The sequence below is a fragment of the Paramormyrops kingsleyae genome, chromosome 18 (genome assembly GCF_048594095.1).
Source record: "Paramormyrops kingsleyae isolate MSU_618 chromosome 18, PKINGS_0.4, whole genome shotgun sequence".
Classification (NCBI taxonomy): domain Eukaryota; kingdom Metazoa; phylum Chordata; class Actinopteri; order Osteoglossiformes; family Mormyridae; genus Paramormyrops; species Paramormyrops kingsleyae.
Genome location: NC_132814.1, coordinates 14,008,316 through 14,020,783, shown reverse-complemented (window position 1 = coordinate 14,020,783; position 12,468 = coordinate 14,008,316). Strand labels below are relative to the sequence as shown.

The 12,468-nt window shown below is 45.7% G+C and overlaps 1 long non-coding RNA gene across 1 annotated transcript; it reads right to left on the bottom strand.

The window, feature by feature from the left end:
* Nucleotides 1–5,949: 5,949 nt before the first annotated feature.
* On the bottom strand, nucleotides 5,950–12,117 carry LOC140579386 (uncharacterized). Its single transcript, XR_011983450.1, has 2 exons — nucleotides 10,646–12,117; nucleotides 5,950–6,232 (listed from the first exon to the last, which is right to left on the bottom strand). It is a non-coding gene; the product is annotated as an uncharacterized lncRNA (long non-coding RNA).
* Nucleotides 12,118–12,468: the final 351 nt, after the last annotated feature.

Below are 12,468 nucleotides of genomic sequence, written 5' to 3'. Positions count from 1 at the left end.
AATGTAACACTTTCCCTTTTTTTATTTGCCGAGCTCAATAGTGTTGATATAAATTAATATGAGACATGATTAAATTTACAGTTTTGCAAATAACAAAAGATCACGTTTCAAATATTCAATCAAAGGAGCTGTGTGCACATTAATCTTTTCATTGCTTGCGGTAGCATTTTAAGGTCCTACTTTGTTTTCAAAGCTCAAACTTATTTCTACAAAATGTCGGTTTACAAGCAGTCATTCTGCTACTCTTTCTACTCTCAGGCACTACAAATAAGTTATCAAACAGAAAGTATTACAAGCCGACTGAAACCAGGAGCCGTCAGCCAATGGGGTCCTTAATTCACATCGACGGCTGCTACTTGGGACGCTGACTAAACACCATTCTTAGGAACTCTTTTTTAGAAACAGGCTGAACCTCAGCATAAGAGCTTGAGCACAATGACAGCAGAAACGATGGGAGACAGGGTCACACGGTCATGTGATTATAACAAATGACGTCATCATCACATGATGCGTACACGTCATTTTGACGTGCATTTCGAGTCACGATGTTCATCTTGACATTTCACTGTGGACTGTGTGATAAAGGAGAAACATTTCAACAAATCATTTACAGAGCCATAAACCAAGAACTTTTACGAGCATTTTGACATTTATAGAAAGGCAGTTTTAGGCGACAGGCAGGTCTTTCATCTGTTGTACACTCTGGGTGGGCTGTATACTGATTTGTGTTCAACAGGACGTCATTTAAGGCAGTTTTTCTCAAACCAGTTCTCGGGGTCCATGTTTTTGCTCCCAGTAGGGAAGCTGGGAGGGAGCAAAAATGTGGATTGTCTAGGGGTTCCCAAGGACCTAGTTGAGAATCACTGAAGCCCAGGACAAAGCACCAATCCCAAAACCCCATAATGCAACACCATCTTCTTGCTTACGGCCTAAGACATGACAACAATCCCATAATGCAACACCATCTTCTTGCCTAAGGCCTAAGACAAAACATTGACCCCATAATTCCCCCAACCCTATTACCATGTAATCTTTCTTCCACAGAACCTTTTCGCTAAGGCCATGTGCCTTATGATTTGCTATTTCAGATCTACCTGTTATGGTAAAATACATATGCTCTTTTGTTCACTCTGTTTTGTTCTCTTTGAAGGCCTGCTTGAGTTCTGCCAGGAAGTTTAATTCAATTCCCTTGTCTACCTGATGCACATATTCAAAGTCAGTTGTGGTTGGTCATTAGCTACCAATGGAAAAAATAGGCATTTGAACTGTTGAAGCACAATGACAATGTCAGATGGACTAACACAGTGCAAATTCTGTAAATCAGCGGCTTTGGGATGCAACTTCACATTCACTCTCTAAAAGAGAAGTTCCAGAAATAAGGAGCTTTATGAGTAGAATGTTTATTTGTCCTTATACAGGTTTACTAGGGAAACAGTCACAGATTATAGATAATAACCGCAGACCAGCAAATAAGGGTTAGGGCCTTACAATTTGTTTAACTGGCCCAGTTACTAGCAGATCATTAATTAATTTCTGAAAAGTTTCAGTCAACAGAAAGGATATGATTTAGTTCTATCAATGTAAACAACGTTTTAGAAATACATTTCTTTCATTCACATGTAAAATCCAAAACTAGAACACGCTCTGAATCTGCCCTTTCCGTCATAATCTAAAACAGAGGACAGAGTTTCTGTTATTACGGAAGGTTCCCTACTCTTACACATAACACAACGGACACAGCGCGGATCACAAATTAATTGCCCGGCGCAGAAGCAAATGTCACATATTCGGAAACCATCTGCAATATCTTTTCCTCTCCCATCCATCAGTGTGAATGGCACAAATAATGCAACCTAATGCCCAGATAAGAAGATCGCTTCCAGGCAAAAATATTACTCTGGCTGCCAGAAACCCTGCACTTTCACACTTCCTTTTTCAGCTCCCTTTTTTGGGCTATTCATCATTGGAACATGTACCATGTTGAGAGGGTCATTGTTTGCAACAGGCCGAGTCAGTCAAAAGTTCCGGAACACCCATTCAAGGGATTTTCTCCTTTTTATGCTGTCTGTGGTTCTGTAGTATTTCCTGGGGAGACAAACGGTCAAATAAACAAAACAAAAATGAAGACGGAAATGGGGCCAAGGTGTCATGCCGCCCATTGCCCAGATTCACTCGCAGACGCATCCGCTGGCTTAGCGTTAAACGAGAACAACACCTGAAATTAAACGGGCTTGGATCTGAAAGCGGCTGCCAGATGCTACTCCTAGACCTGGATGCCGACAGTTCACACCGCGACTGATATCGATTTCAGCTTGAATAATCGTCTATTGCCTTTTCCATTCCAGTTTAAACAAAAAAAAAATGAAAAGAAAAAAGATCCAGTTGAAGTAAAAACCCATTTTCCTTCCCAGGCTTTGCAGGCTTTTTCTGCTGGTATCTCAGCGTATTAGGAGACAAAAAACCGAAACAAGAATCAAAAGAGGACAAGGTCAATAATGGAGGGTTGGGATAAACTCAGAAAGCTTAAATCCATTATGTTATTTCATGTAATGGTTTTAAAGAGGTTTAACAATATAAGAAATATTTCAAGGTTTAAAAAGCGTGATGTAGCAGGCAACCACAAAGGACTACAAAAGAGCATGAGACACCTGATTCAAACACAGGTGGAGGACCTTGTTTTCAAACACGTACTCGCTTAAGCGTTAAAGTTGGGAGTGGGGGGGGGGCACTTTATGTGAGGAACGAACCGCGCGGAGCTGTGAAGCCACGGCTGCCAACGATTGCTTCCGCACATCAACCCAAGTGCCGCCTCCCCAGACGGTAAACCCCGCCCACACATGGATACACACAGACCGGTGAGGAAAAATGTGCTTCTGCTCAAGGCCTGGATTGACCCGATGGGAATCAGCAGAGTGACCAATGAGAAGCCAGGGACTGACATCCTACTGTAACCAGGGCTAGTCTCATTTATTCGATTCACTGATGCAGAAACGCACAAAAACACTTAACAGAGACCAAGTGTCAGGGAACAGGCTCTGGACGAGAGGAATAGCGACTCATCCACTATCCATCTGTTCCTTTTTGCTGACTTACGCACCAGGTTTACAATATATTAAGGCCCCATTTCCGTGCACGTAATCAAAGGCCATGGTGCGATCCCACCCCCTCAGGTGCCTGGGAATGCAGCTCCTCAAAGAGATTTTTCTTTCCAGGTGTGTCAGAACCAACGATGGAAGCTTCACTGCAAAAGTCAGCCCAGGGGAGCCCATTAAACGAAGGCGCTCTTATTTTTTATGAGCTGGGGAGGGGGGGGGGGGGGGGGGACGAAAATTCGAGTGACAGAAGGTGCATGTAAAAATAGTGTGCCATCTGTTTAAAATGCGGGGATTGAAATTCCTCCGTTGCAACTCAGAAGGGACACAATTAAAACGTGGATTCGGCGGCCGCAGAAACGGCGGCTCACCGGCGTCGTCGACCGCTGTACTGACATGGGGGCTGCGGGCTTTTTAAGTGAGACCCTCCATCTCGGGTTCAAGCAATGTTCAGTGGGCTGTCAGGTGGTTGGAGTGCACTGCTGGCGATGTGACAGGTGGTCTAACAATACTGAAGATAGAAATCCGCTCTTTATGGTTTACATAAAAAATAAATACAGCCCTAACAGGTTCCTTAAAAAAACATCATCAATCTACAGCACACACACACACAGGTTTGTAATTATATCTTTGTGGGAACTCTCCATTAATTTCTATGGGGAAAACTCTAATCCCAACATGACGACCTTAACCCCTACCCTGACCTAACCTTAACCATAAGTAACCAAACAAAATACGAGACTTTTGGCATTTTTACTTTTTTGATTGCATTCACAAATCTTTGTGGGGACCTGAAAAATGGTCTCCACAACATTAAAAAACAGGTTTTTATTACATTGTGGGGGGCATTTTGTCTCCACAATGTAATATAAACCTAATCCACACACACTCTAAATGATCAATTTCCATTACCTCTCTGCTTCTTCTCTTTTTCCAAACTTAAAAATTAACATTCATTAATTTTGCACAACTGTGATTTTGCTAATTGTCCTTCTCCAGTCGGCTTTCGCCATGGTCACGGTAAGACCCGCCCTGCGCTAAGTGCCTCGGAGCTCCCGTGCTGGGAAAGGTCTCCAATAAAAATAATCCTGCCACGGTACTCCGGTTGATCTCGAGCAGGACCCATAGTTCGGTTCGCTTTCTTTTGCCCGTGTGGGATGCGATTTAGGTCTCCGGCACATAGCTTGGTTTTAAAGAGCATCACGAGTAGAGTGATTTTGAGAGTGAAAACGCAGGCACTCGTTAGGAGCGGCCTAGCTAGACTGTGTCACGACGCATCCTGCAACATCACAGCTTTGGGGCCAGGAGCACTGGGACATGACCCTGACTCTACCTACCGCTTTTTTTCCAAAAGTCTGCCATCCTCCTCACCCCTTGAGATCTCCATTACAGTCATCGTTCAGGCCCCCAGGATACTGGTCGATGCATCGGGCTTCGTGAGAGTTAGGAGAGCGTGAGTCTTTGAAATAAACACTTAAAAAAAAAAAAACAGAGCAGGCCATGTCTGACCTCGCATCGATCAACCCGATACTGTAAACACGGCTGCGCTGAAATAAGAACTCAGTAGCCGCTAGCTAACTAGACGAGTGGTTCAAGGTCGCCGTGGAAACAAAAAATGGGTCTCAAGCTGATGGATTAGCCTGAGCCGTCAGCACGGCAGAGATCAGCCGCTGGTCAGCTTCCACTAGTAAACCTCTGCTGATCCTAATGATCTGTCAGAGCGCAGCAGAAGTGCGTAACGGCAGGGTGTCACGCCTGTACACGCACGTGCAAGTTTGCAATCCTTATAAAGTTAGCCGCCGGCCGCTATCTGTGTCCCACGGTTGCTCCCGCCCCCCCCCCCCGCATTAATCCTCCACCTCCCCCGCCACACCAATGGCCACCGCGTTAGTTACGGCGACAGCGGGACAAGATCCACCAGAAGGTAATCCCCACCGGTACAAGCTCCACGACCACCCGCACGCTAACCCCCTTTTTTTTGGTGTGTGTGTGTGGGGGGGTGATAAACATTATCAAAGAAAAGCGAATGAAAGTCACGGCAAATATTGCTCATGTCTAGGATGACAGAAGAAAAAGATGAGATTATAAAGCCTCTATACCTTAATATACCGCGTTACTGACCCCTTATGGTGTGTATTTATGATGTGGATGAAAACACCATGTAGCAATATATTTATGGCACAGGGGGAAAAAATAATCTGCAAATTGTGTTGTTTTGCCTTCATTATTAGATTTATGTACAAGCTTGGCAATGACCCAAATCCAAGAAGCTTGGCTGCCGGCCAGGCCATACGCCGTTGCTAGGCATGAAGATGGCGGCAAACGACACAGGAATGACCACCGGAATCGGGCCTCCGACTGCAACACCCTGTTCATTTGGCTCCCACGCCCACCCCCACCCCCAAAGATGACAAACCACTTCCTGTCCAGATGCCAGTTTAAGATGCCCTCCAGTGTAAGCTTGCAGTGTAAGCTGGCAGCCTTGGTGGTCCCCCTGTATTACAGCACTGCATAAAATGAAATACAAGACACCAAAGAACTAACCTTGCTGTAGTATTTTTACAGAGTTACCGTGGATATAGAATAGAATAGAGATTTTTTTATTCATCCCTGTGGGAAAACTGTCTCTTTGCCTATCCCATCATGCTCTCCATGAGGCGTATTTACAGATGAGAGCATATTTGGGGGTCAAAAAAAAAAAAAAGGGCTGGCCAACATCCGGTAATCCAGGAGTAATCTGAGGTGGCATCACTAAGCCAGGCGTGGGATTTGAACTGGCAACCTTCTGGTCATGAGTCGAGAGTCCCAACCACAAGCCGCACACTGGACACGCACACAAACTGCACGTACACAGAGCTCAATTATCATTTTTAACATTTTATTTTAAATGGTCAAGTATTCAGACAGGGGCGGCAGGGTGGTGCACTGTCGCCTCACCCATCTGGAACTGGGGTTTGAGTCCCAGCTGGGGCTCTGTTTGTGTCTGTGTGAAGTTTGCATGCTCTCGCTGTGTGGTGGTGGGGCTTCCTCCAGGTCCTCTGCTTCTCCACCCAGCCAAGTCCAAAAACATGCTGAGGTTAATTGGTGTGCATGTGTCCGGTGATGAGTTAGCGCCCCATCCTGAGTTGATCCCACGTGACCTTCAACAGGATAAGCAGAAATAATTATTTAAAAAAATGGAGGGATGGATGGAAATATTCAGATAAAACTAAATATGGTCATAACAGACAGGACAGGAAGCACCAACCAGCTGCAACATCTGAAAGGGCCACAACATGACTGAACCACCTTTACAAAAGCTGTCAATAATAAAGGAAAAAAAGCAGTTGAACTGACTGACCTACGATGGCTGTCATCTCATTCTCATGTGTGGTGTTAAGGGAGGCCTTGTGGCTATCAGGCAAACATCAAACTACAACCTGGACAGTCTTGAGATGGGCGGGAGAGAGAGAGAGAGATGAGGGAGAGGTGGTGCAAGAACCGCCATGTGACAGGAGGCCGATGAATCTCTAGGGTAATTGGCGGGGGGATTTTCACTTTTCTCCCCCCCCCCAGCCCCCCGATGTGCAGTTCATCAGCCTACATCCTGTCTCCTGGCCTCCGTGGCCCGGCTTCCCCACACTTTTATTGGTACCTTTCAATTAGTCACTGATTACAACCTGCAGGTGAGTCAGCTCCTGCTTAGGCATAATAGCTCTATGTTAAGAGTAATTAAGGCCTGGGGAGAGAGGCATTGTGGTCCAGACGACTGTAGCAGAGCCCGGGAAAAGCCCCCACCCCCCCCCCACCCGTGAATTAAAACAGGCTTCCACTGCATGGTGCGCCCCCTGGTGCTCCATCAGCCACGCCTCCTCCCCGGCCTGTTTACCAGCTACCGCGGAGGAGTGCTCTTCAAAGCACGCCACCTGCGTGGCAGGGAAATTGCCGTCTCGCCCGCAGATGCAAATCCGCTTTTCAGCTAAACGCACTAATTGGGCTCCCGTCTTGTGCCATTGTTAAGTCTCAGGTTCAGAGAAGACCGCGTTCGGGGGCATTTACCGGCACAGCAAACAGCTACGGTTTAATCTCGCCCTTTTGGGAATTCTGAAGCACAAACGGTATCGCATTCGACTTGAAAACTGACAACCGCCTAACATTCAGCATCACAACCAACCTGAGGAGATGAAGAGCGTTTTTTTTCCCTACCCAGTCACCCCGTTCAACGTCGCTGCAAACCAGCAGAGACATGGGGGGGGGGGGGGGGGGTTACAATAAAGCCGGGATTTTGCCAGCTCAGTCACACGCAAATCTGCACCATGTCAGATGTAAGCTTCAAATCCAGATTATTCGATACGAGCAGGTAAATATGGAACGCAGTGGATATATGAAGCGCAGGAAAAGTCCTCCGATCTGACAGCCAGTACCACCGAGGCACCGATCTGTGGTCCAGAGTTACCCAGAGAAGGTTCCATATCATCATATTAGCGACTTACAGAGAACCTGCAAGCCTCTCATTCACCTGGCACTCCTGGCGATGCGTTCAATTTTGAAAAAAATTTACAGGGTATAAATAATAATTAAAAAAACATGTTTTCTTGGAGGCGTTGTCGGGCAGCCTGGCCACCCACCGACAGGCATGACCTTGCTAGGAAGCGCAAGCGAAATGTCAGCCAGAGAGGAGCAGAGCGTGCAAACCCTGCGGATGACCCGCAAGCACCCGACTCCCGCAAACAGATACGATATTTTTTCATTAAATATTCAAATCACCCTCACCATTACATGTGCACGCTCAAACAGTTTGAACAACAATGACCAGCCACTCTTCCTCTTGATTATGAGAAAATTCAAAATGCGATAATGGTTTTCCAAACGACTTTTCATGGTGGAGACACCTTGCCAGTAGTTTTACTTGCCAGCCTTTACTGGACCTGATGGCTTTCAAAGACGTGCAGAACTATCCGGTTCAGATATTTTAAAACGAGATCTGAGATCAGCCAGTGGGCACTGGAGTGACATTCTAGGGATGTGTCAGCAGCCCGGGGTGCGGAGAAAGGGGCCACAGCTACCCACTTCTGTACCTCACCTGAACGGTAACGTTGGAGCTAAAGGACAAGGTGTGAGAAATTTCTGTTTTCGATGAGAATAGGATGTGACCTGCCGGGGACACTAGCAAGGGCGTAACTTTGGGTTGAGCACTGGGGGAGTTGAGGTCTCCAAAGGGGGCATGCCGGGGCATTGATCATGCTACATCGGGCCCAATCAAAAACGCCACCCAGACCCATTTAGAGCCAAACTGAAAATCACGCCAGCTTCTGGTAAACCCCAAAATTCTGGAAGGTCTTAGTTGAAGAACCGTTTTTAACGACCAAACTCAACATGGCTGCGTTTGCCAAGCGCCGACAGGCATCAGAAAACCTTTAAGATCTCCATCAGGCATGCAGTTTGGGTTCAGTACTTGGGACGTTACTTCTTAAGAGGATTTTGGCAGCAGGGGAGCTGTTATGAGTTCCAAATACCGAGAAAAATTATTTTAGTTCAGAAGCCCATCAGCTCATATTAAATTAGTGGTTTAACCATTCTTCCAGAAGAAGAACACAATCACATTGATCGAGATGTCAGTCCAAAGAAGGCTAAGTGACACTCCCCACTACAAACTCAACCCAGATGTGTAACAATATCTAACAACAGCTGTTTAGTTAGAGGAGCAAAGCATGTGGAAGTATGGTCACTCCATTTCTGATTTGGAAATCCCAAGTTCATAGCTATACAGGGCAGGCTATGGATATGAGGCACAGCAAGAGAATTCAGGTGAGGCAATCTGAGTCCCATTCACCAAAGCACATGTAGGCACGCCCACCAATGGAAACATCAATGCAGAAGTCAAAAGGGGGCGGGGCTTAGAGCCTCCGCCACAGAGGAATGCAACACCGGCTGTCCTGACAGGATTTCAGCTGATACCACAGATACATTCCTTGCAACAATCATCGCCATCCTTACCAGCGAGTTGGGGGAGAACCCCACACCCTCTTGCAGGATAAACAGATTTACGCCATTGTCCCTCCAGAGCAGGGGTCTCAAACTCCAGCCCTGGGGGGCCAGAGGCCTGCACATTTTTGGGTTTCCCCTCATTTAACACACCCGATTCAACTCCTTGTGCTAATTACCACGCAGCTCTTGAGCTGAATCATTTGTGGTGGAACAGGGAAAGAGCTAAGCTACACAGGGCTCCGGCCCCCCAGGATCGGAATTTGACACCCCTGCTCCTGAGTTTCCAAAACAACTCAACGACAACTCAAATCAAAGCTTAAACAGCCACCACAGAGCACAGTGCATGTGTCTGACGAAACTTTGCATAGAATCAACCACCCCACACATACCCATCACCGGCTGGCCATGGGATCTCATGTAAGGTACCTGCGATTGCTCAAATGGAAATCCAGGTATATACACCTTAAAGAAGCACCCAATGATGCAAATGTTGCAAGCCTACAAATCACATGCGGCAGCTAGAGATACATGACATCATCAGCAGCTGTGTTGCCATTATCACCCAGTCAGCTCCAAGTCTCAGCCTCTTTGTGAAATTGGCACGACAGGCATGGCACTGCAGCATAGAGTCATTTGGGTTTCTCTGTTGTACCACCGTAGCCTACAAACTCAACCCAGATGCAAACCACCAGCTGTACAAAAAAAATTAAGTGGGTCATTATATAATATAAAGTTGCACCATTAAGTGATAAGCATTATTCAAAAATACTATGTGTATGGTCCCACCCTCCCCACCAAATCCTAGTAATAATCTGTCATCAAGCACATCACAAAGGAGAGGACATAAAAAATGCAAAACGCCCCCCGTAAAAGTGACTATATACGACTTTTGCACCAGGTCAGCATATGGGAACTTCAACGCGATGCACCTTGGCGGGTGTTGAGGGACGTCCTACTTTGATCATGTTTCCGGAGCAGCCCTGACAAGCCGTCCACACAGACAGACACACACACACACACAAAGTGCACAGACAGCAGGAACCACCGCGATGTCCCCTCCGGAAGGCAACCCACGGACAGCCATCGCGGGAGGGGCCCGACGCAAATAGGACAGAGCTTGGCTGCATATTAACAAGGCGCCGGTCCTATACCGCGGTACGGGAAATACACCAGCGGCCGGCGGAACAATGATTGCTCTGAGACCGTGAGGCCTGTCCTAAAAATAAATAAGCAAATAAATAAATAAAAATAAGCACCTGCTTGCCTTTGATCTCTCTGAACCTGTGACGCAATGATGTGGGTGTCATTTAATTACTGTCATTTGTATGCACAAAACAATGCTTGAGTAAGCAGATCTGGAAAGAAGCTTTGGGATTTTTTCTTTTTTGTCAACTAAAGAACAAACGGATTCAGACGGCTACGTGCTTCAGGCTGAGGACTATTCAACTGTATGTCAGCGTCGAGTCAGCAGGCAGAAAATGACGTACTGCTAGCAGCCTTCGGCGTAAACTAAAAACACAAAGTGTTATGGCCGATGACAGTTATGACAGTTTAAAAAAAAAACACCCACTTTGAATTGAACCTACCCGTTATCATCGATCTTGCAATTTTCCACCGATTATTCAATGCAGAGCCACGGAAAACCTGGAGCCTGTCCCAGCAAACGCAGAGATGGGGCAAAGAGCAGCAGCCCGTGGCAGACCAATGACAGACTAAGGGCAAGTTAGAAATGCCCTTTTCTAATGGTGATGACCTTGGAATACCAGAAGGAGCTGCACTCAAACTGAAACGCACATACGTGGATGATTGAGGCCACTGGATACGCTATAATAGGACTGTGGGAGCCACGAGGACTGCGGCCCCCCTGGAAAGCCACCAAACACATCGCCGCTTGCTAATCGCGGAGGGGAATAATATGCGAGATCAATGAACCTGCAAAAATGCGCCGCATGCTGACTGCGATTAAATACAGCCGACTTTTCCCGCAATTAATTTCTGTTCTTTGGCAATTACAGTTATTAACTATCAAAATCATTGTCATAAGCGTCGTCTATTTTCGTCTTCATTATCTTGTAAAACGCCGCGCAGTAAACATTGCTTTGCAGAAGTTAAGTGGTTTCGTTTAATGAGGAAATGCTGCCACCTAGCGTCTGTGCTTTGTGACAATTACCGGCTGCATGAGCACTACAATAATTTGCTGTTATTTGATTACATTTATGTGCGGGCAAATTAATTTAAACTCTCAGCAGAAAGAAATACTGTGACAAAAATGAACAATAAAATTCAGGGGTTGCAGGTGTATGCACAACATCTTTCGTCGTTTTGACTACAGGTGCAAAACAGGAATATAGGCCAACGCGAAATACGAATAACGGCACATTACCGGTAGTTCAAGAGGATACTTTCATGGATTGTTAAACGTATCGCTAGGTCCCAAATGGCTTCAAACATCAATTATGTAATGCAATCATTTGTTAGATGATGATCTTACAAAAACACTATAGTCTGAACTTGGCGCCAGGAGCTCTGATCCGTCGGTATTTATAGAAAATAATGGAAGAGAGATTCATGCACTTTACTGTAGATAGTTGCTCACTCTGATCAGTTACAGTAAACGGGACCTTTGAGAATAGTGTGCGGCGAATTTTGCAGCGTTGGCAAACGAAACTTGTATGCAAGACTTTGACATTGCCCTGTTCCGTCGGTTTTATTTATTAGAAAATGCGAAATATGATTTGCTGCAAACTTCTGACAGATCATTAAGTGCAATGACCATGAAAATTAATAGATTTCCTTCACGCGTTACGTCCTGACAGTACCAACAATGAAATCTCCACAGACCTTACCCGTGTTTACTGCCCGCTTTTTTATTATTAAACTTTCAAAAAGCTGAAATCTATCAACATGCTCTAAATCGTCGAAGCGTTGATGCATGCTGAAAACATTAAATAATGTTTAACTGCACTTTCGGAGTAATAGTTTCGGTGTTAGTGGATATGCGATTCCGGAATATGATCGATAAATGACCCTAAACCTAACGGTAATGGGGAATGCCAAATATAATTCCTAACCTGCAGTTTCAGCTACACTGCCGTCGAAAGAAGAGTTAAACACACCCTTATTATGCTCCTGGCAAAATAAAACTACCCAGTACGACCCTCCATTTGTCAGAGGCTCGTACTGCCTACGTAAGAAATGGAATTTCGACGGAACAATTACAAACGGTGTCATGGCGACAGTGCACTAAGTTCGTGGTTCGGTGCATCAATGGTTGCCAACTCTCACGCATCTGGCGCCAGACTCATGATTTCAGACTCTCACGCAAGAAATCTTACAGAAAACCTACATTATTCTATTATTAAAATAATATCACCTACATCAGGAGTGTCAAACTCCAGTACTGGGGGGC